This window comes from Pristiophorus japonicus, chromosome 30 (genome assembly GCF_044704955.1).
Source record: "Pristiophorus japonicus isolate sPriJap1 chromosome 30, sPriJap1.hap1, whole genome shotgun sequence".
NCBI lineage: Eukaryota > Metazoa > Chordata > Chondrichthyes > Pristiophoridae > Pristiophorus > Pristiophorus japonicus.
Window position 1 is genome coordinate 5,138,520 of NC_092006.1, and position 22,164 is coordinate 5,160,683.

Genomic DNA, 22,164 nt, shown 5'->3' on the forward strand with positions numbered 1-22,164 from the left:
GAGGGGCAGTACTGAGGGAGCGCCGCACTGTCGGAGGGGCAGTACTGAGGGAGCGCTGCACTGTCGGAGGGGCAGTACTGAGGGAGCGCCGTACTGCACTGTCGGAGGGGCAGTACTGAGGGCGCCCCGCACTGTCGGAGGGGCAGTACTGAGGGATCGCCGCACTGTCGGAGGGGCAGTACTGAGGGAGCGCCGCACCGTCGGAGGGGCAGTACTGAAATTTAGCTACGAGGAAAGATTGGATAGGCTGGGGTTGTTTTCCTTGGAACAGAGGGGGCTGAGGGGAGATTTAATTGAGGTGTATAAAATGATGAGGGGCCTGGATAGAGTGGATAGGAAGGAGTATAATGTTGGAAAGTGTGAGGTCATGCACTTTGGCAGAAAAAAATCAAAGAGCAAGTTATTATTGAAATGGAGAAAGATTGCAAAGTGCTGCAGTGCAGCGGGACCTGGGGGTACTTGTGCATGAAACACAAAAGGATAGTATGCAGGTACAGCAAGTGATCAGGAAGGCCAATGGTATCTTGGCCTTTATTGCAAAGGAGATGGCGTATAAAAGCAGGGAAGCCTTGCTACAACTGTACAGGGTATTGGTGAGGCCACACCTGGAGTACTGTGTGCAGTTTTGGTTTCCATATTTACGAAAGGATATACTTGCTTTGGAGGCAGTTCAGAGAAGGTTCATGTGGTTGATTCCGGGGATGAGGGGGTTGACTTATGAGGAAAGGTTGAGTAGGTTGGGCCTCTACTCATTGGAATTCAGAAGAATGAGAGGTGATCTTATCGAAACGTATAAGATTATGAGGGGGCTTGACAAGGTGGATGCAGAGAGGATGTTTCCACTGATGGGAGAGACTAGAACTAGGGGGCATAGTCTTAGAATAAAGGGCCACCCATTTAAAACTGAGATGAGGAGAAATTTCTTTTCTCAGAGGGTTGTAAATCTGTGGAATTCGCTGCCTCAGAGAGCTGTGGAAGCTGGGACATTGAATATATTTAAGACAGAAATAGACAGTTTCTTAAAAGATAAGGGGATAAGGGATTATGGAGAGCAGGCGGGGAAGTGGAGCTGAGTCCATGATCAGATCAGACATGATCGTATTAAATGGCAGAGCAGTCTCGAGGGGCCATATGGCCGACTCCTGCTCCTATTTCTGATGTTCTTATGAACTGTTTCCCTTGACAAAAGGGTCAATAACCAGGGGGCATAGATTGAAAGTAATTGGGAGGAGGTTTAGAGGGGATTTGTGGGGAAATTCCTTCACCCAGAGAGTGGTGGGGCTCTGGGGCGGAACTCACTGTCTGAAAGGGTGGTAGAGGCAGAAACCCTCACCACATTTAAACAGTACCTGGATGTACACTTGAAGTGCCGTAACTCACAGGGCTACGGACCGAGAGCGGGAAAGTGGGATTAGGCCGGGTGGCTCTTTGTCGGCCGGTGCAGACACGATGGGCCGAATGGCCTCCTTCCCTGCTGTAAATTTCAATGTTTTGAATATTCTATAAGCAGGCCGATGAGTGATCAGATAGAGGGGTTTAAGATTATGAAAGGGGTCGACAGGGTAGATGTAGAGAAGATATTTCCACTTGTGGGGGAGACCAGAACCAGGGGCCATCAATATCAGACAGTCACTAATAAATCCAATGGGGAATTCAGGAGAAACTTCTTTTTACCCAGAGAGCGGTGAGAATGTGGAACTCGCTGCCACAGGGAGGGGTTGAGGCGAGTAGTATCAATGTATTTAAGGGGAAGTTGGATAAACACACGAGGGAGAAAGGAATAGAAGGATATGGGGATGGGGTGAGATAGAGAGGGGAGGGAGGGGGCTGGTGTGGAGCTTAAAACCCAGCACGGAGCGGTGGGGCCAAATGGCACAGGCAGTGAAGAAGGCGAATGGTATGTTGGCCTTCATAGCGAGGGGATTTGAGTATAGGAGCAGGGAGGCCTTACTGCAGTTGTACAGGGCCTTGGTGAGGCCTCATCTGGAATATTGTGTTCAGTTTTGGTCTCCTAATCTGAGGAAGGACATTCTTGCTATTGAGGGAGTGCAGCGAAGGTTCACCAGACTGATTCCCGGGATGGCAGAACTGACATATGAAGAAAGATTGGATCGACTAGGCTTATATTCACTGGAGTTTAGAAGAATGAGAGGGGATCTCACAGAAACATATAAAATTCTGACGGGACTGGACAGGTTAGATGCAGGAAGAATGTTCCCGATGTTGGGGAAGTCCAGAACCAGGGGTCACAATCTAAGGATAAGGGGTAAGCCATTTAGGACCGAGTTGAGGAGAAACTTTTTCACCCAGAGAATTGTGAACCTGTGGAATTCTCTACCACAGAAAGTTGTTGAGGCCAGTTCGTTGGAAATATTCAGAAGGGAGTTAGATGTGGCCCTTACGGCTAAAGGGATCAAGGGGTATGGAGAGAAAGCAGGAATGGGGTACTGAAGTTGCATGATCAGCCATGATCATATTGAATGGCGGTGCAGGCTCGAAGGGCCGAATGGCCTACTCCTGCACCTACTTTCTATGTTTCTATGCCTGTGTCTGTGCTGCACGCTGTGTGCAATTCTACCTGAAGGGTCACCCTCTGCAGAAGAATGAAGTGGTGTGGGGAACGGAGCGATGAGAGTAAGCGAGGTAAGTTTCGAATCAATTACCGGTAGAGTTTGGCCGCGAGTCGAGCGGACCAATTTTTGCACTGCGCTGAATTTCTGAGCCGAGGTGCAGCAGTCCTTGACCTCAAAGGGCAGAGAAGCGAGGGCGACCCTGAAGCAGAGAGGTCAGGAGGATACAACCCGGCCACAGCCAGAGCAGAGGCGCCCGGCTTGTGGGCCGCGCGTGACGCGGTAGGCGCCTCGCCCGCCGCTCACGCTGCTTGCGGGGAGGGGCCGCTTGCGAACAGACGCGAAAGGCTCAGCCACGAACTGGTGGAAATAGCTGCACTGCCACAGATTCTGCCTTAGCCCGAAAGAGAGTGGCCGAGCTCGAAGCTCTCTGTGGTTTTCCTGTTGCTGCAGAAAGGTCAAACTCTGAGACATCACGTCAAACCGCTCGCAGTTTGCCGCCCAGAGTACATTCAACCCAACCTACAGCAGCCCCCGTGTGCATTAACCTCATGTGCACCATTGCCTTTCTAGGTGGCGGTGCTCGGTGTTCGGACAGAAGGAATTGGTGTTATTCTGAGTCCCAGTTACATTCATTAACCACCCTCCCGCACTCCCTCCTCCACCGCGGCTGCAGTGTGCACCATCTATCTGGCAAGTGTCTCACCTCCTGACTCCCCCAAAGCCTCTCCCACCATCTCCAAGTCAGGAGTGTGATGGAACACTCCCCACTTGCCTGGATGAGTTGCAGCTCCAGCAACGCTCGGGAAGCTCGACACCGTCCAGGACAAAGCAGCCCCGCTCGATCGGCCACGCTCCCCACCACCTTCAACACTCACTCCCTCCACCACCGGCGCACCGTGGCTGCAGTGTGCACCGTCTACACGATGCACCGCGGCAACTCGCCAAGGCTTCTTCGGCAGCACCTCCCAAACCCGCCACCTCTACCCGCTATACCAGGGGTGGATTAACCCCACCAAAGAACATCGGCCCACCAAATAAAGGTAGGAACAAAATATAAGGCCTTCCAAATAGGCTGAATAGAATCCACAACGAGAGAGGAGAAAAGCAAGACTGAGGAAAATATCGTTTGTTGGCCTAACGTGTACATAGATCAACGACAGGCCAAATCCACCCTTTTCACTCTGTGTATTGAACATGGCTGCTGGCTACTATTGAAATGGGAGACATCATTGAGAAATTCCCATGTAGGAAATCTCGCAATGTTATCCTATAAAGTACCTACGGGCTATATACTGGCTGATACAGGCTAGATTCACTTGTATATACCTATATACAGAAGTACCTATATACACGAATGTACCTATATACAGAAGTACCTATATACACTGATGTACCAATATACAGAAGTACCTATACACACTAATGCACCTATATACACTGATGTACCAATATACAGAAGTACCTATATACACGAAAGCACCTATATACAGAAGTACCTATACACAGTAATGCACCTATATACACTGATGTACCAATATACAGAAGTACCTATAGACACTAATGTACCTATATACACTAATGTACCTATATACACTAATGCACCTATATACACTGATGTACTGATATACAGAAGTACCTATATACACTAATGTACCTATATACACTAATGCACCTTTTTACAGAAGTACCTATATACACTGATGTACCAGTATACAGAAGTACCTATATACACGAAAGCACCTATATACAGAAGTACCTATACACACTAATGTACCTATATACACTGATGTACTGATATACAGAAGTACCTATATACACTAATGTACCTATATACACTAATGCACCTATATACAGGAATACACCTATATACAGAAGTACCTATATAGACGAATGTACCTATATACAGAAGTACCTATATTTACTAATGTATCTATATACAGAACAGAAAATGTAGTAACCTGTTTTATTTCACATGTTATTGAGAGAAATTTGCATCTCTAGATAGGAACCTAGTATTACAATATTACCAGAATATATACCTACTTGATACAGAATATATGCTTTCATTGTTGAATAAACTGGCCTATGTTTTCATACTGAGAATCAGAATCATACACATCATGTAATGAAGATGAACAAATGTAATTATCGGCCCATCTGGATTAGTTTGCCCCAGGATCTTAATCTGGTCCTGAAGGGCAGCAGGTGCATGGGAACACCACCCCCTCCACATTCCCCTCCCAGTCACACACCATCCCGACTTGGGAATATATTGGCCGTTCCTTCATCGTCGCTGGGTCACAATCCTGGAACTCCCTCCCTAACAGCACTGTGGGAGCACCTTCACCACACGGACTGCAGCGGTTCAAGAAGGCGGCTCACCACCACCTTCTCAAGGGGCAATTAGGGATGGGCAATAAATGCCGGCCTTGGCCAGTGATGTCCATATCCCAGGAACAAATAAAAAAAAATTTATTAAAAGGTAAAGAAAAGTGTGTAATATTCTTACCACGTTAACCTGAAACAACTCAAAAGTTATCCCACATAAAGCATTCTGTATCTTCACCAGTTAGAATCAATATATCGGAGATGAGCAAGCCATCTGCCAGAACTGTAACCAAAGCATGTTTTTTATTACTTTAACAGGTTCTCTAGGGGATATATTTTTCTCGTTTTCCAATTCAAACGTGCAAACAAGTGATCGGATTTTGTATTTTTTTTAAAATCCAGACTTATTCATGCATAATTCATGTTTCCATAAAAGTTGAATTAGTACTTAAAATAAAAAGCAAAGTGCGTATATATCAAATTCTTACAAACTTTTCACCCAACTCCCTCAGTGTACTTCCTCCCAGATCGCCCCAGTGCAGATTCTCGGAGATTTTGCTCTCAAATTTTGTTGAATTTCCACTCAGAATTATTCGCAGTGAAATCACAAGCCAGCTGGAATACCTTCGCGGTTCCGCTAACAATAGCGATCATAAGGCAGCCTTAACCGTACCGCTAATAGATTGCAGCCGGGGTTCAATTTCCCTTCGGTTATTCGGTGTACGGAAACGCCTGCGTGCAGCATTGGGGGGGGGGGGGGGACAAAGGTTCAATGTAACCTCCTCCTGGCAAAACACTTGCAATTTAGGAGCATCGAACACAAGTAGGAACATTTTTTTAACATAGTCCTACTCCGGTTAAAAGGCTCGGCTGTGACCACCAACACTCGGCTGTGTGGCCCAATGCTGTCCCGGGGAATTTACAGCCACGGAAACATAGAAAATAGGTGCAGGAGCAGGCCATTCGGCCCTTCGAGCCTGCACCACCATTCGATATGATCATGGCTGGTCATGCAACTTCAGTACCCCATTCCCTGCTTTCTCTCCATACCCCCTGATCCCTTTAGCCGTAAAGGCCACATCTAACTCCCTGTTGTCGGGCACTTCCAAAGGCAAAGGCACCTGCAGGGTGTACGTGTGCATGTATATGTAAAGGGCGGCCAGATATATAAAATGGCTGCCAGAGATTCCGCAAAGCATTAGGGGAATTTAGCTAGCCAGCTTGACTACGTTCCTAGCAACTGAAAAGGGCGCGCTCAGCAGAATGTCTCGAATCAGCAACCCCCCCAGACAAGATGTCCTGGTAGATTACTAGACAATGGGATCCCTGTAACTGTGCAACTGAGTAATGGGATTCTCATAACTGTGTCAAGATAAGGAGGTTAGGCGCCAACAAAACCCAAGGACAGTTGAGGTAAGGGGGTCTGGAAAAACATCAGGAGACCACAAGTAACTCCCTTCCTGGACATGAAGTGATCACACAGCCCCTGCTACTGAGGGGCCAAATCCATTGGCCCAAAGGCACCGATATGTAACCGATACTCGTTATGATTGGATTGTGTCCAGCCGAGATGGGCTGAGTAATTGTAGTGAACTGACTGTAAAACATATAAGTAGTGACGAATTGCTTTGTTCGGCGGAGAGGAGTGCCTGGAGTTACCCAGAGGCTGTCTCCCCGCCGGCGTAAACAAACCGTTTTTGACGTTTGGAACCGACCCGAGTGACGATCGATTCTTCCAGAAAACATCCGCGCCAACACTCCCTTTTGAATATATCCAACGAACTGGCCTCAACAACTTTCTGTGGTAGAGAATTCCACAGGTTCACCATTCTCTGGGTGAAGAAGTTTCTCCTCATCTCGGTCCTATATGGCTTACCCCTTACCCTTAGACTGTGACCCCTAATGTGGAGTGTGACCTCTGCCAATTGCAACCCCGTTGGAGACAATTGGAACTGATCACAGGGCTGGTTCTATCGCTCAGTGTAATGAATTCTGAAACAAAACCCTCTTTGATGCGATTCATTTACCGGGGTGGACTGCACACACAGCTCTGGGTTCGTTTCTAGAGCAGTGGAATTGCAAAGGCGAGATGCTCTATGCTTACATGGAACCAAGGTTGGACCACACTTGGAGCACTGTGCATAATTCTGGTCTCCACATTCGAAAAATAGAGAAGGTACGAAAAAGATAAACAAGGACGAGACCAAGGACTGAGGGGTTGGAATCATAGAATCCGAGACGTTTACAGCAGGGAAAGAGGCCGTTCAGCCCATCGTGTCCACGCCGGCCGACAAAGAGCCACCCAGCCTATTCCCACTTTCCAGCTCTCGGTCCGTAGCCCTGTAGGTTACAGCACTTCAGGTGCACATCCAAATGTGGTGAGGGTTTCTGCCTCTACCACCCTTTCAGGCAGTGAGTTCCAGACCCCCACCACCCTCTGGGTGAAGACATTTCACCTCAAATCACCTCTAAACCTTCCCCCCCCTCCTAATTACGTTCAATCTCTGCCCCCTGGTTGTTGACCCCTCTGCCAAGGGAAACAGGGTTACACCTATCAGGAAAGTCCTGTGGAGTGACCTAATAGGGGGTCTTTAAAATGATGAAAGGGTAGGGCAGACAGAGAAAGGGAATGGTTCCACTTGTGATGGGAGACCAGAACCAGGGGCCGTTAATATAAGACAGTCACTAATAAACCCAATGGGGAATTCAGGAGAAACTTCTTTACCCAGAGAGCGGTGAGAATGTGGAACTCACTGCCACAGGGGTTGAGGCGAATAGTATCGATGCATTTAAGGGGAAGCTGGATAAACACATGAGGGAGAAAGGAATAGAGGGATATGGGGATGGGGTGAGATGGAGAGGGGTGGGAGGGGGCTGGTGTGGAGCATAAACACCGGCACGGAGCGATGGGCCGCTTCTGTGCCGTAATATCAAAAAGTCTTAACGACTAATGCAAACAGAGCATAACTGTGCTATGAATTTTCCTGTGGACACAAATTACAATACATCGTGGAACACTGCAATCATTGTTATCGTTTGCCGAGGTGTTCAATCAAACTACGAGAAAGAAAGAAAGACTTGCATTTACATAGCGCCTTTCACGATCAAAGGACATCTCAAAGCGCTTCACAGCTAATGAAGTACTTTTGGGGTGCAGTCACTGTTGTAATGTGGGAAACGCAGCAGCCAATTTGCGCACAGCAAGCTCCCACACACAGCAATGTGATAATGACCCAGATCATCTATTTTAGTGATGTTGGTTGAGGGATAAATATTGGCCCCAGGACACCGGGGAGAACTCCCCCTGCTCTTCTTCCAATAGTGGCCGTGGGATCTTTTACATACGGGGCCTCGGTTTAATGTCTCATCTGAAAGAGGGCACCTCCGACAGTGCGGCGCTCCCTCAGTACTGCCCCTCCAACAGTGCGGCGCTCCCTCAGAACTGCCCCTCCGACAGTGTGGCGCTCCCTCAGTACTGCCCCTCCGACAGTGCGGCGCTCCCTCAGTACCGCCCCTCCGACAGTGCGGCGCTCCCTCGGTACTGCCCCTCCGACAGTGCGGCGCTCCCTCAGAACTGCCCCTCTGACAGTGCGGCACTCCCTCTGCACTGCCCCTCCGACAGTGCGGCGCTCCCTCAGTACCACCCCTCCGACAGTGCGGCGCTCCCTCAGTACCGCTCCTCCGGCAGTGCGGCGCTCCCTCAGTACCGCCCCTCCGACAGTGCGGCGCTCCCTCAGTACTGACCCTCCGACAGTGCGGCGCTCCCTCAGTACTGCCCCGCCGACAGTGCGGCGCTCCCTCAGTACTGCCCCTCCGACAGTGTGGCACTCCCTCTGCACTGCACTGGAGTGTCAGCCTGGATTTACGTGCTCAAGTCCCTGGAGTGGGACTCGAACCCACAACCTTCTGCCTCGGAGGCGCGGGTGCTGCCCATTGAGCCACATTGGTAAATAGTGAAGTATTCCTGTGGATCGAGTGAATTCAGAAGAATAAACACGGTTGTCTCTGCCGTTATTTATGCAATAGGTTCAGTCAGTGGAAACCTACGCAATGGGCCTTAACAGAAAGGAGGGCAGTGCATGATATATTTTTAAATAGTAGGACTGATTTAAGAAAGGATTTGGATTCATTCAGCTTCTGTCTGAGTGCAATGAACGAAGGTGTCTCACCGATTAGATTTCCGCGTGCATCTTGTGTCCTGGGGAGCAACAGACCAGTAACTAACACATTACATGCAGCGCGGTCTGGTCCCTTGCAAGTAAGCTGTAGCAAGAATGTGTCACAACCTCTTTGCAGAATAAACTATAATGACCACTTTCGGATAACACAGCGAGCTTTCACCTCCCAAACCCACGGCTTCCACCACCTAGAAGAACAAGGCAGCAGGCGCATGGGAACACCACCACCTCCAAGTCCCACACATAGAATCAGGGAAGGGTTACAGCACAGAGTCCGGCCATTTGTCCCGTCGAGCTCGTGCCGGCTCTCTGCAAGAGCACCTCAGCCAGTCCCACTCCCCCGCCCTTTCCCCCGTACCCTTGCAAATGTTGTTTCCTTCAGGTAATTATCCAACTCCCTTTTGAAAGCCACGTTTGAGTCTGCCTCTACCACCCTCTCAGGCAGTATATTCCAGACCCTAACCACTCGCTGCTGAAAAATAGTTTTTCCTCATTTCGCCTTTGCTTCTTCTGCCTTAAATCTGTGTCCTCTGCTTCTCCACCCTTCTCCCAACGGGAACAGTTCCTCTCTGTCTGGACCCCTCACGATTTGGCCATCCTGACTTGGGCATAGGTCTCTGGGTCACAATCCTGGAACTCCCTCCCTAACAGCACTGTTAGGAGCACCTTCACCACAGCGGACTGTCGAACTCATTTGGCAGAACGTCTGATCGCCAGAGCTTTCACACAAGCACCAAGATGTAGCTTAGTTGGCGGTGAGGAGGGCCTTACCCGTCAGAGCCTTCATGCACAGCCGACGTCTCAGCAGCACGGCAAGGTGCCCCCGAGTCGGCTGTGGGGCGGACGAGACTGTCACCCTTCTCCTTCGGGATTGCGCCTTCGCAAGGCAGGTTTGGAAAGAGATGCAGTGGTTGCTGTCGAGGTTCATCCCGAGCAGCTCCGTAACACAGGACCCTGTGCTCTAGGGGCTGTTCCCAGGGACACACACCCAGACAGACATCACCTGCTGCTGGAGGGTCATCGACTCGGTCAAAGACGCTCTTTGGTCTTGCCGAGACTTGCTGGTCTTCCAGAGCAAGGAGATGTCCACGGCCGAGTGTTGCAGACTGGCGCAATCCACGATCCAGGATTACGTGCTGAGGGACACACTTAAAATTGGTGCAGTCGCCGCAAAGGCACGGTGGGGAAGGGCCGCAGTTTAAAGCCCTTCTGCCACGATAAACCCGGGGGCAGGAATCAGTACAAAACTCCCCTCGGGCCGTACTTTTTTTAAATTTCAAAGTATACTTTATTCATATAAAAATCTGTACAGTACATTCAAAAGCAGTTCAGTACATTTAGCTGCGGTCAGCAATCCCATACACTACATTTGGGTGCTGACGGAAGTTCCGTTCGATACATTTCCTTGCTTTTCAGTTCAAGTACAATTCGGTACAATACGGGATACCTTGTAGTAACATAGAAACATAGAAAATAGGTGCAGGAGTAGGCCATTCGGCCCTTCTAGCCTGCACTGCCATTCAATGAGTTCATGGCTGAACATTCAACTTCAGTACCCCATTCCTGCTTTCTCGCCATATCCCTTGGTCCCCCTAGTAGTAAGGACCTCATCTAACTCCTTTTTGAATATATTTAGTGAATTGGCCTCAACAACTTTCTGTGGTAGAGAATTCCACAGGTTCACCACTCTCTGGGTGAAGAAGTTCCTCCGCATCTCGGTCCTAAATGGCTTACCCCTTATCCTTAGACTGTGACCTCTGGTTCTGGACTTCCCCAACATTGGGAACATTCTTCCTGCATCTAACCTGTCTAACCCCGTCAGAATTTTAAATGTTTCTATGAGGTCCCCTCTCATTCTTCTGAACTCCAGTGAATACAAGCCCAGTTGATCCAGTCTTTCTTGATAGGTCAGTCCCGCCATCCCGGGAATCAGTCTGGTGAACCTTCGCTGCACTCCCTCAATAGCAAGAATGACCTTCCTCAGGTTAGGAGACCAAAACTGTACACAATACTCCAGGTGTGGCCTCACCAATGCCCTGTACAACTGTAGCAACACCTCCCTGCCCCTGTACTCAAATCCCTTTGCTATGAAGGCCAACATGCCATTTGCTTTCTTAACCGCCTGCTGCACCTGCATGCCAACCTTCAATGACTGATGTACCATGACACCCAGGTCTCGTTGCACCTCCCCTTTTCCTAATCTGTCACCATTCAGATAATAGTCTGTCTCTCTGTTTTTACCACCAAAGTGGATAACCTCACATTCGACAAATTACATTACACGTGTCACTATACAGTACACGGAATGGGTGACGGTACATTTACATTTTTTCTTTTCAACGTGCATTACGAAACAGACCTTGCATTGTACATGGCACTACACAGGTGTTTACAGATCATGGTGCTCCATGTACACAAAAAAGAAGTTACAAGTACGGCCTGAGGGGAGTTTTGTACTGATTCCTGCCCCCGGGTTTATCGTGGCAGAAGGGCTTTAAACTGCGGCCCTTCCCCACCGTGCCTTTGCGGCGACTGCACCAATTTTAAGTGCGTCCCTCAGCACGTAATCCTGGATCGTGGATTGCGCCAGTCTGCAACATGCAGACGTGGACATCTCCTTGCTCTGGAAGACCAGCAAGTCTCGGCAAGACCAAAGAGCGTCTTTGACCGAGTTGATGACCCTCCAGCAGCAGGTGATGTCTGTCTCGGTGTGTGTCCCTGGGAACAGCCCGTAGAGCACAGAGTCCTGTGTTACGGAGCTGCTCGGGATGAACCTCGACAGCAACCACTGCATCTCCTTCCAAACCTGCCTCGCGAAGGCGCAATCCTGAAGGAGAAGGGTGACAGTCTCGGGCTGTACTTGTTAATCTGCTTGTATACATAGAGCACCATGTACTGACAAACACCTGTGTTTGTGCCATGTACAATGCAAGTCTCTGCACTGTTTAGTAACTTGTAAAGAAATGTAAATGTATTCTCACCCCGTTCCGTGCACTGCTTTCAACTGCACAGCGCTACATGTAACATGATTTACGGATTGTACTAAACCGTACCTTGAAATGAAATGCACTCGAGTGCATTGTACGGAACTGCTGTCAGCATCCAAATGAATTGCATGGAATTGTTGGCCACAAGTTGCTGAACTATTTTCCAATGTATTGTGAACATTTTATATGAATAAAGTATATTTTTGGAAAACAAAAACACGGACTGCAGCGGTTCAAGAAGGCGGCTCACCACCGCCTTCTCAAGGGGCGATTGGGGATAGGCAATAAATGCCGGCCTGGCCAGCGACGCCCAGATCCTGTGAACGAATCAAACACAATTCTAAACTTTTAACTGCCAAAATGAATAGTCAGAACAGTGTAAAATGTGCACACCCATACCGTAATCTTTCCGCCATGCTCTCCGAACGACAATGCAGCAAAGCTCTTCGCGTCCATTCTGCAACTCGCACTAGCCTGGCCACTGTGACGCACAGACACTGGCCACATCTCAAGTGCATGAAGGATGGGATTGCTCAGGGCACGGCACCCAAAAGGCTTAGGTCGTAATAGTTTCCACTGCATCTGAAGGGGCTGCAACCGACTGTGTGTGTGTGTGTGTGTGTGCACGGAACATTTGTCGCCCTCTCCGACTGTAGAATGTTCTGAGCGAGCACGGGAATAGCTGAGTGTGCCCCCGGCCCCAGGATGTTGCTGGAAGCGTTTCCCCTGATCCTCACACTCCACCACGTGTGTTGGAATTACGGTGAGTGACCCGTGCTTGGGACCAGCCGAAAACGGGAAACAAGGGGACTGTGTTTGCGGAGTTGAAAATGTGACCCAGCTTTTGCCCCGATATTTTCGCCCCCTCTCCCTATCTCTGTAACCTCCTTCAGCCCTGCAACCCTCCCTATCTCTGTAACCTCCTTCAGCCCTGCAACCCTCCCTATCACTGTAACCCCCTCCAGCCCCTCCAACCCTCCCTATCTCTGTAACGCCCTCCAGCCCCTACACCTCTCCCTATCTCTGTAACCCCCTCCAGCCCCGACACCACTCCCCATCTCTGTAACCCCCTCCAGCCCCTGCAACCCTCCCTATCTCTGTAACCTCCTCCAGCCCTCCAAACCCCCCGCGATCTCTGCGCTCCCCAATTCTCTTGAACAACGCCAATTGTAATGACTCAACCATCGGTGGCCGTGCCTTCAGCTGCCTGGGCCCCAAGCTCTGGAACTCCCTCCCTAAACCTCTCCGCCTCTCTCTCCTCCTTTAAGACGCTCCTTAAAACCGACTTCTTTGTCCCAGCTTTTGATCATTACCTAATATCTCATTTTGTGACTCGATGTCACATTTCCGTGAAGCGTCTTGGGACATTCAATTACGTTGAAGGCGCTTTATAAAAGAGATATTTTGTTGTTGATAATGTTGGTTTACTTTCAGGTCCTTCTACAAGGCTAAGCAAAGGCAAAGTAGAGAATGGGTCCAATCTGCCATAACTAAAGGCAATAATGCCGCTGGTCTTAAGTTACAGGCGATGGGTTTGAAAGCGGCCTCTCTCCATCTCTCAAAAATCAACATGAAGAAATTGTATTTATATAGCGCCTTTAATGTCGTGTCCTGGGGCCAATATTTATCCCTCAACCAACATCGCTAAAACAGATGATTTGGGTCATTATCAAATTGCTGTGTGTGGGAGCTTGCTGTGCGCAAATTGGCTGCCGCGTTTCCCACATTACAACAGTGAGCACACTCCAAAAAAAGGGCTTCATTGGCCGTAAAGCGTTTTGAGACGGCCGGTGGTCGTGAAAGGCGCTATATAAATCCAAGTCTTTCTTTCTTTTTAGTAAAACGCTTCACAGGAGAATTATTTTTAAAAATTTGACCCCGAGCCACATGAGGAGATATTAGGGACAGGTGACCAAAAGCTGGGTCAAAGAGATCGGTTTGAAGGAGCGTCTTAAAGAAGGAGAGCGAGGCGGAGAGGTTTAGGGAGGGAGTTCCAGAACTTGGGGCCCAGGCAGCTGAAGGCACGGCCACCGATGGTGGAGCGATGGAAATCAGGGGATGGGCAAGAGGGCAGAATTGGAGGAGTGCAGAGATCTCGGAGGGTCGTGGGGGCTGAAGAAGGTTACAGAGTTAGGGAGGGGTGTATGGGTTAGAGGAGGTTAAGAGATAGGGAGGAGTGTAGGGGCTGGAGAGGGTTACAGAGATCGGGAGGAGTGTAGGGGCTGGAGGGGGGTTACAGAGATAGGGAGGGAAATAGTGGCTGGAGGGGGTTACAGAGATAGGGAACGGTTTAGGGGCTGGTGGAGGTTACAGAGATAGGGAGGGGTGTAGGAGCTGGAGGAGGTTACAGAGATAGGGAGGGGTGTAGGGGCTGGAGGAGGTTACAGAGATTGGGAGGGAAATAGTGGCTGGAGGGGGTTACAGAGATAGGGAACGGTTTAGGGGCTGGTGGAGGTTACAGAGATAGGGAGGGGTGTAGGAGCTGGAGGAGGTTACAGAGATAGGGAGGGGTGTAGGGGCTGGAGGAGGTTACAGAGATTGGGAGGGGTGTAGGGGCTGGAGTGATTTACAGAGATAGGAAGGGGTGGAGGGGCTGGAAGGGATTACAGAGATAGGGAGCGGTTTAGGGGCTGGAGGAGGTTACAGAGATAGGGAGGGGTGTATGGGTTAGAGGAGGTTAAGAGATTGGGAGGGGTGTAGGGGCTGGAGGAGGTTACAGAGATTGGGAGGGGTGTAGGGGCTGGAGGAGGTTACAGAGATAGGGAGGGGTGTAGGGGCTGGAGGGGGTTACAGAGATAGGAAGGGGTGTAGGGGCTGGAGGGGATTACAGAAATAGGGAGTGGATTAGGGGCTGGAGGAGGTTACAGAGATAGGGAGGGGTGTAGGGGCTGGAGGAGATTACAGAGATAGGGAGGGGTGTAGGAGCTGGAGGTTACAGAGATAGGAAGGGGTGTGGGGGCTGGAGGAGGTTACCGAGATAGGGAGGGGTGTAGGGGCTGGACGAGGTGACAGAGATAGGGAGGGGTGTAGAACTGGAGGAGGTGACAGAGCTCGGGAGGGGGCGCGGCCATGGGGGGGATTTAAACACAGGATGTGAATTTTGAAATCGGGGCGTTGTTTAACCAGGAGCCAGTGTGGGTCAGCGAGCACAGGGGGCGATGGGTGAGCGGGACTGGCTGCGAGTTGGGACACAGGTCGGGGCTGCAGAAGTGTGGGATGAACTGGCGTTGAAGGCGCGGGGGTTGGAGCGGACAAACCGTCTCTAATGGGACCCCCCCCCCACCTCTGTCCAGTCGCAGGATCTGAACCCTTCACTGTGACGGCGGCAGCCGGGGAGACGGTGGAACTGGAATGCCACCTGGATTACGAAGTGGAATTCGTGGACAGCTACTTCTGGTACAAGCAATTCGTGGGGGAAGCGCCCAAGTTGGTGCATATACCAGCCTGCAGTGGAACCGCCTGCAAGTTTACTTCGAAGAGAGGGCGCAACAAATATATCCTGGTCCTGCAAATCCTGAAAGTGAACACTTCTGACGCCGCGTCCTACTACTGTGCTGATAGGGATGGCTATGCTCCCCTTAGGAACGGTTCCTTGCTGCTGGTTGGAGGTAAGAACAAAGCCCGATTGAATTCATCCCATGCACATGCGATTAAAATTGCATTAGCCAGAATTTAACTGTTTCTTCCATCTCCATCCCCACCCAGACAGTTCCACGCCTAAAACCGATGTGCTGGTGTTTGTGACTCCAGGGGAGCCACCTCTGAGGGAAACCATCCCCTTGGTGTGTCTGGTGACCGGCGTGTCCTCCAGGCAAATTGCCATTTACTGGAACGTGTCGGGACAGTTCGTCGCGGGACGGAGCGAGGTCGGCACCCTGGACCCCAACGGGACCTACAGCATCAGAAGCCACGTGATGGTCGGGGCGGAGATCTGGAGCAACAGAGGGGTCTGCACTTGTATCGTCGAGCTGGGGTCGCCGGGCAAGTCTTGGACCAAGAGCGTGTCCCGTCCTGAAGCGGCGACAGGTGAGTCATAGCAACATCGAAACATAGAAAATAGGGGCAGGAGCAGGCCATTCGGCCCTTCGAGCCTGCACCACCATTCAATATGATCATGGCTGATCATGCAACTTCAGTACCCCATTCCTGCTTTCTCTCCATACCCCTTGATCCCTTTATCCGTAAGGGCCACATCTAACTCCCTTTTGAATATATCCAACGAACTGGCCTCAACAACTTTCTGTGGTAGAGAATTCCACAGGTTCACAATTCTCTGAGTGAAGAAGTTCCTCCTCATCTCGGTCCTAAATGGCTTACCCCTTATCCTTAGACTGTGACGGGGAGCTCGGTTGCGAAAGTGTAACATCAGTTGGACTGGTTCTCTCGCCCCTATTAAGCAACTCCGCGGGTCAAACACAGAGAGATATCTATCAGGAGAAACAGTGCAGCCAGCCTATTGGGAAATACCTTGAAATAAGCCCACCCGTCACAGGTCTTGTAAATAATTTCTCTGCTCTCGACTGCCCTTCGATTTCTGCCTGTCACCTTCGAATTATAGACTTACACAGCACAGAATCAGGGGTCACCCATTTAAGACAGAGATGAGGAGGAATTTCTGCTCTCAGAAGGTTGTAAATCTGTGGAATTCACTGCCTCGGAGAGCTGTGGAAGAACATAATAACATAAGAAATAGGAGCAGGAGTCGGCCATTCGGTCCCTCGAGCCTGCTCCGCCATTTAATACGATCATGGCTGATCCGATCATGGACTCAGGTCCACTTCCCTGCCCGCCCCCTTAATCCCTTATCGATTAAGAAACTGTCTATCTCCGTCTTAAATATATTCAATGTCCCGGCTCTCTGAGGCAGCGAATTCCACAGATTTACAACCCTCTGAGAGAAGAAATTTCTCCTCATCTCAGTTTTAAATGGATGGCCCCTTATTCTAAGATTATGCCCCCTAGTTCTAGTCTCCCCCATCAGTGGGGATCATTGAATAAATTTAAGACAGAGAGAGACAGTTTCTTAGCCGATAAGGGACTAAGGGGACAGGCAGGGAAGTGGAGCTGAGTCCATGATCGGATCAGCCATGATCGTATTAAATGGCGGAGCAGGCTCGAGGGGCCAAATGGCCGACTCCTGCTCCCATTTCTTATGTTCTTATGTAGAAGGAGGTCATTGTGAGGAGGACGCCAATAATCTACAAAGGGATATAGATAGGCTCAGTGAGTGGGCAAACATTTGGCAGATGGAGTATAATGTGGGAAAATGTGAGGTTATCCACTTTGGCAGGAAACATTTTTAAAAAGCACATTATTATTTAAATGGGGAGAGATTATAAAATGCTGCAGTACCCAGGGACCTGGGGGTTCTTGTGCATGGAGTTCAGAAGAATGAGAGGTGATCTTATCGAAACATATAAGATAATGAGGGGGCTCGACAAGGTGGATGCAGAGAGGATGTTTCCACTCATGGGGGAAACTATAACTAGGGGTCATTGTCTCAGAATAAGGGGTCGCCCATTTAAAACTGAGATGAGAAGGAATTTCTTCTCTCAGAGGGTTGTAAATCTGTGGAATTCTCTGCCCCAGAGAGCTGTGGAGGCTGGGTCATTGAATACATTTGAGGCGGAGATAGACAGATTTTTGAGCGATAAGGGAATAAGGGGTTATGGGGAGCGGGCAGGGAAGTGGAGCTGAGTCCATGATCGGATCAGCCATAATCATATTAAATGGCGGAGCAGGCTTGAGGGGCCGAATGGCCGACTCCTGCACCTATTTCTTATGTTCTTGTGTTCTTAAACACAAAACATTAGTATGCAGGTACAGCAAGTAATCAGGAAGGCCTTTATTGCAAGGGGGATGGAGTACAAAAGCAGAGAAGTCCTGCTACAACTGTACAGGGTATTGGTGAGGCCACACCTGGAGTACTGCGTACAGTTTTGGTCTCCGTATTTAAGGCGGGATATACTTGCATTGGAGGCAATTCAGAGAAGGTTCACTCGGTTGATTCCTGAGATGAAGGGGTTGTCTTATGAAGACAGGTTGAGCAGGTTGGGCCTGTACTTATTGGAGTTTAGAAGAATGAGAGGCGATCTTATTGAAACGTATAAGATTCTGAGGGGGCTGGACAGGGTAGATGGAGAGAGGATGTTTCCCCTCGTGGGGGAGACAAGAACTAGGGGGCACATAGTTTCAGAATAAGGGTCGCCCAGAGATGAGGAGGAATTTCTTCTCTCAGTGGGTTGTAAATCTGTGGAATTCTCTGCCCCAGAGAGCTGTGGAGGCTGGGTCATTGAATATACTTAAGACAGAGATAGACAGATTTTTGAACGATAAGGGAGTGAAGGGTTATGGGGAGCGAGCGCGGAAGTGGAGCTGAGTCCATGATCAGATCAGCCATGATCTTATTGAATGGAGGAGCAGGCTCGAGGGGCCGAATGGCCGACTCCTGCTCCTATTTCTTATGTTCTCATGTATATTCTATATCGGGAGAAACAAGGCAATCAGTCTGTCTGTTAAAAAATATGTTGAAATAAGCTATGGTCACCCTCCAAACCAGGCCTTTTAAATATTTTCTCTGCTCTTGACTGCCCTTCGATTTCGGCGTGTCATCTTAGAATTATCGAATACAGCACAGGAGTCGGCCATTCGGCCCCTCGAGCCTGCTCCACCATTCAAGAAGATCACAGCTGACCTTCGACCTCAACTCCACAATCCTGCACTGTCCCCACTTGATTCCCCTCGAGTCCAAAAATCTATTGCTCCCTGTCTCAACGACTGAGCCTCCACAGTCCTCTGGGGCAGAAAATTCCAAAGATTCACCACCCTCTGAGTGAAGAAATTCCTCCTCATCTCAGTCCTAAATGGCCGACCCCTTATCCTGAGACTGTGTGACCCCTGGTTCTAGACTCCCCAGCCCGGGGGGAAACACCCTCCCTGCATCTACCCTGTCGAGCCCTGTCAGAATGTTGTATGTTTCAATGAGATCACCTCTCATTCTTCTAAGCTAGGAGTTTAAAACATAGAAACATAGAAATTTACAGCGCAGAAGGAGGCCATTTCATCCCATCGTATCCACACCGGCCGACAAAGAGCCACACAGCCCTCGGTCAGCAGCCCTGAAGGTTACATATAAACCTACGAACGATGAACAATGACGGAAAGGCAAAGAGCACCCAGCCCAACCAGTCCGCCCCACACAACTGCGACACCCCTTACACCGAAACATTCTACACTCCACCCCAACCATTGTCCAATTAGCCCCATTCCCCCAACCTTTTCCCCACAGTCCTGCAAAGTGTCACTCTCCAAGTATTTATCAAATTCCCTTTTGAAAGTTATTAATGAATCTGCTTCTACTGCCCGGCAGCGCGTCTTGGAATAATTTTAAGATTAAAATCTATTTTAATTTTAATTTTGACTTGTGGATATCTGCAAATCAGACATATTACCCTCGGGTTGTGACGCTTCAGCGAAATCGGGTTATCGTTCCAGTTTAAGGATAAGGGGTAAGCCATTTAGGACCAAGATGAGGAGAAACTTCTTCACCCAGAGAGTGGTGAACCTGTGGAATTCTCTACCACAGGAAGTTGTTGAGGCCAGTTCGTTGGATATATTCAAAAGGGCATTAGATGTGGCTCTTACGGCTAAAGGGATCAAGGGTTATGCAGAGAAAGCAGGAATGGGGTACTGAAGTTGCGTGATCAGCCATGATCATATTGAATGGTGGTGCAGGCTCGAAGGGCTGAATGGCCTACTCCTGCACCTATTTTCTATGTTTCTATGTTTACAGCTCATAAAAAATAAGGGTGGATGTACATAAATCTTTGAAGGTGACAGAACAAATTGAAATGGTTGTTAATAATACATACAGAATCCTTGGGTTTATTAATAGACTACAGAAGCAAGGAAGTTATGCCAGACGTATATAAAGACAACAGTTGGGTCACCGCTGGAATACTGTGTCCAATTCTGGGCACTGCGCTCTAGGAATGATGTCAAGGCCGTGGAGAGGGCGTGGAGGAGATTTACGGGAATGGTCCTGCACTGGTACGCTCGCGGCCTTCCGCGAGAGGTGGGCACCGGAGGACTGGAGTGCATCATCACCCCCCCGCCCCCGGCAGACAAATTTTCATTTGAATTCAGTTGATGGCCAAAATCGAATTTGTTTTCTTGTCGGTTTTAGTGCCCTGTCTCTAATAAGGGGGCATTTGATTTTCGATTGACGGTTTCAACGAAAATAGTTGCAGACCTGTTGATTGCGTCCTTAAAAAAGAGGGCACTTGATTTGAAAGTTTTACGCAAAATAGTTGAGGGACTTCAGTGAGGTGGAGAGACTTGAGAAACTGGGATTGTTCTCCTCAGGAGAAACTTCTTTACCCAGAGAGCGGTGAGAATGTGGAACTCGCTGCCACAGGGAGGGGTTGAGGCTAATAGTATCGATGTATTTAAGGGGAGGCTGGATAAACACATGAGGGAGAAGGGAATAGAGGGATATGCTGATAGATTTAGATGAGGAAAGACGGCAGGAGGCTCGAGTGGGGCATAAACACCGGCATGGACTGGTTGGGCCCAATGGCCTGTTTCTGTTCCATATTGAGTAGACTGGGTCTTTACTCGTTGGAGTTCAGAAGGATGAGGGGTGATCTTATAGAAACATTTAAAATAATAAAAGGGATAGACAAAATAGAGGCAGAGAGGTTGTTTCCACTGGTCGGGGAGTCTAGAACTAGGGGGCACAGCCTCAAAATACGGGGGAGCCAATTTAAAACCGAGTTGAGAAGGAATTTCTTCTCCCAGAGGGTTGTGAATCTGTGGAATTCTCTGCCCAAGGAAGCAGTTGAGGCTAGCTCATTGAATGTATTCAAGTCACAGATAGATAGATTTTTAACCAATAAGGGAATTAAGGGTTACGGGGAGCGGGCGGGTAAGTGGAGCTGAGTCCACGGCCAGATGAGCCATGATCTTGTTGAATGGCGGAACAGGCTCGAGGGGCTAGATGGCCTACTCCTGTTCCTAATTCTTATGTTCTTATGTTCTTAGATCCGATGTAATCCTGTGTAATAGTGCAACTTATTCCGTGCTTGCTATTGAGGGAGTGCAGCGAAGGTTCATCAGACTGATTCCCGGGACGGCAGGACTGACATATGAGGAGAGACTGGATCGACTGGGCTTATATTCCCTGGAATTTAGAAGAATGAGAGGGGATCTCATAGAAACATATCAAATTCTGATGGGACTGGACAGGTTAGATGCAGGAAGAATGTTCCCGATGTTGAGGGAAGTCCAGAACCAGGGGTTACAGTCTAAGGATAAGGGGTAAGCCATTTAGGACCGAGATGAGGAGAAACTTCTTCACTCAGAGAATAGTGAACCTGCGGAATTCTCTACCACAGAGAGTTGTTGAGGCCAGTTCGTTAGATATATTCAAAAGGGAGTTAGATGTGGCCCTCATGGCTAAAGGGATCAAGGGATATGGAGAGAAAGCAGGAAAGGGGTACTGAGGGAATGATCAGCCATGATCATATTGAATGGTGGTGCAGGCTCGAAGGGCCAAATGGCCTGCTCCTGCACCTATTTTCTATATAATCCTGTGTAATAGTGCAACTTATTCCATTGGCGAGCATTCACTCGTCCAATATTGGTCGCGTTGGCTGGTTTGTGGTTTCACAGCCCGCGTTGGATGCGCCTAAATTGTAACTGGGTCGCGTTTCTCACAAGTGAATCGCAGAAAGAGTGGCTTGACCCAGCAACATTTTCTAAGTGTCCTGTCTTTGCAGACTGGTGTACACCGATCCTTCCTGTTGCAATTGGTGTCTCGGCGATCTTGGTTCTAGTACTGATCCTTATTATTCTGTGTCATCATAACTGCGGCAGACGAGGTGAGGGTTTATATCCGTCAAAAATATCTTTTATAAATGCTTGTTCAACGTGAGTCCCTTCTCGTATCTTTCGATACTAATTTACAGTGAACTGTTTCAGAAGGACGAGACAAGAGTCCCCGCCAGGAAAGGTGAGTAATTGAACTATTTACAAAGTTGATCAATGAGAGTCTCGCTGGGTTTAACACCGCGTCAGAACCAGTTTACCCCCAACTCT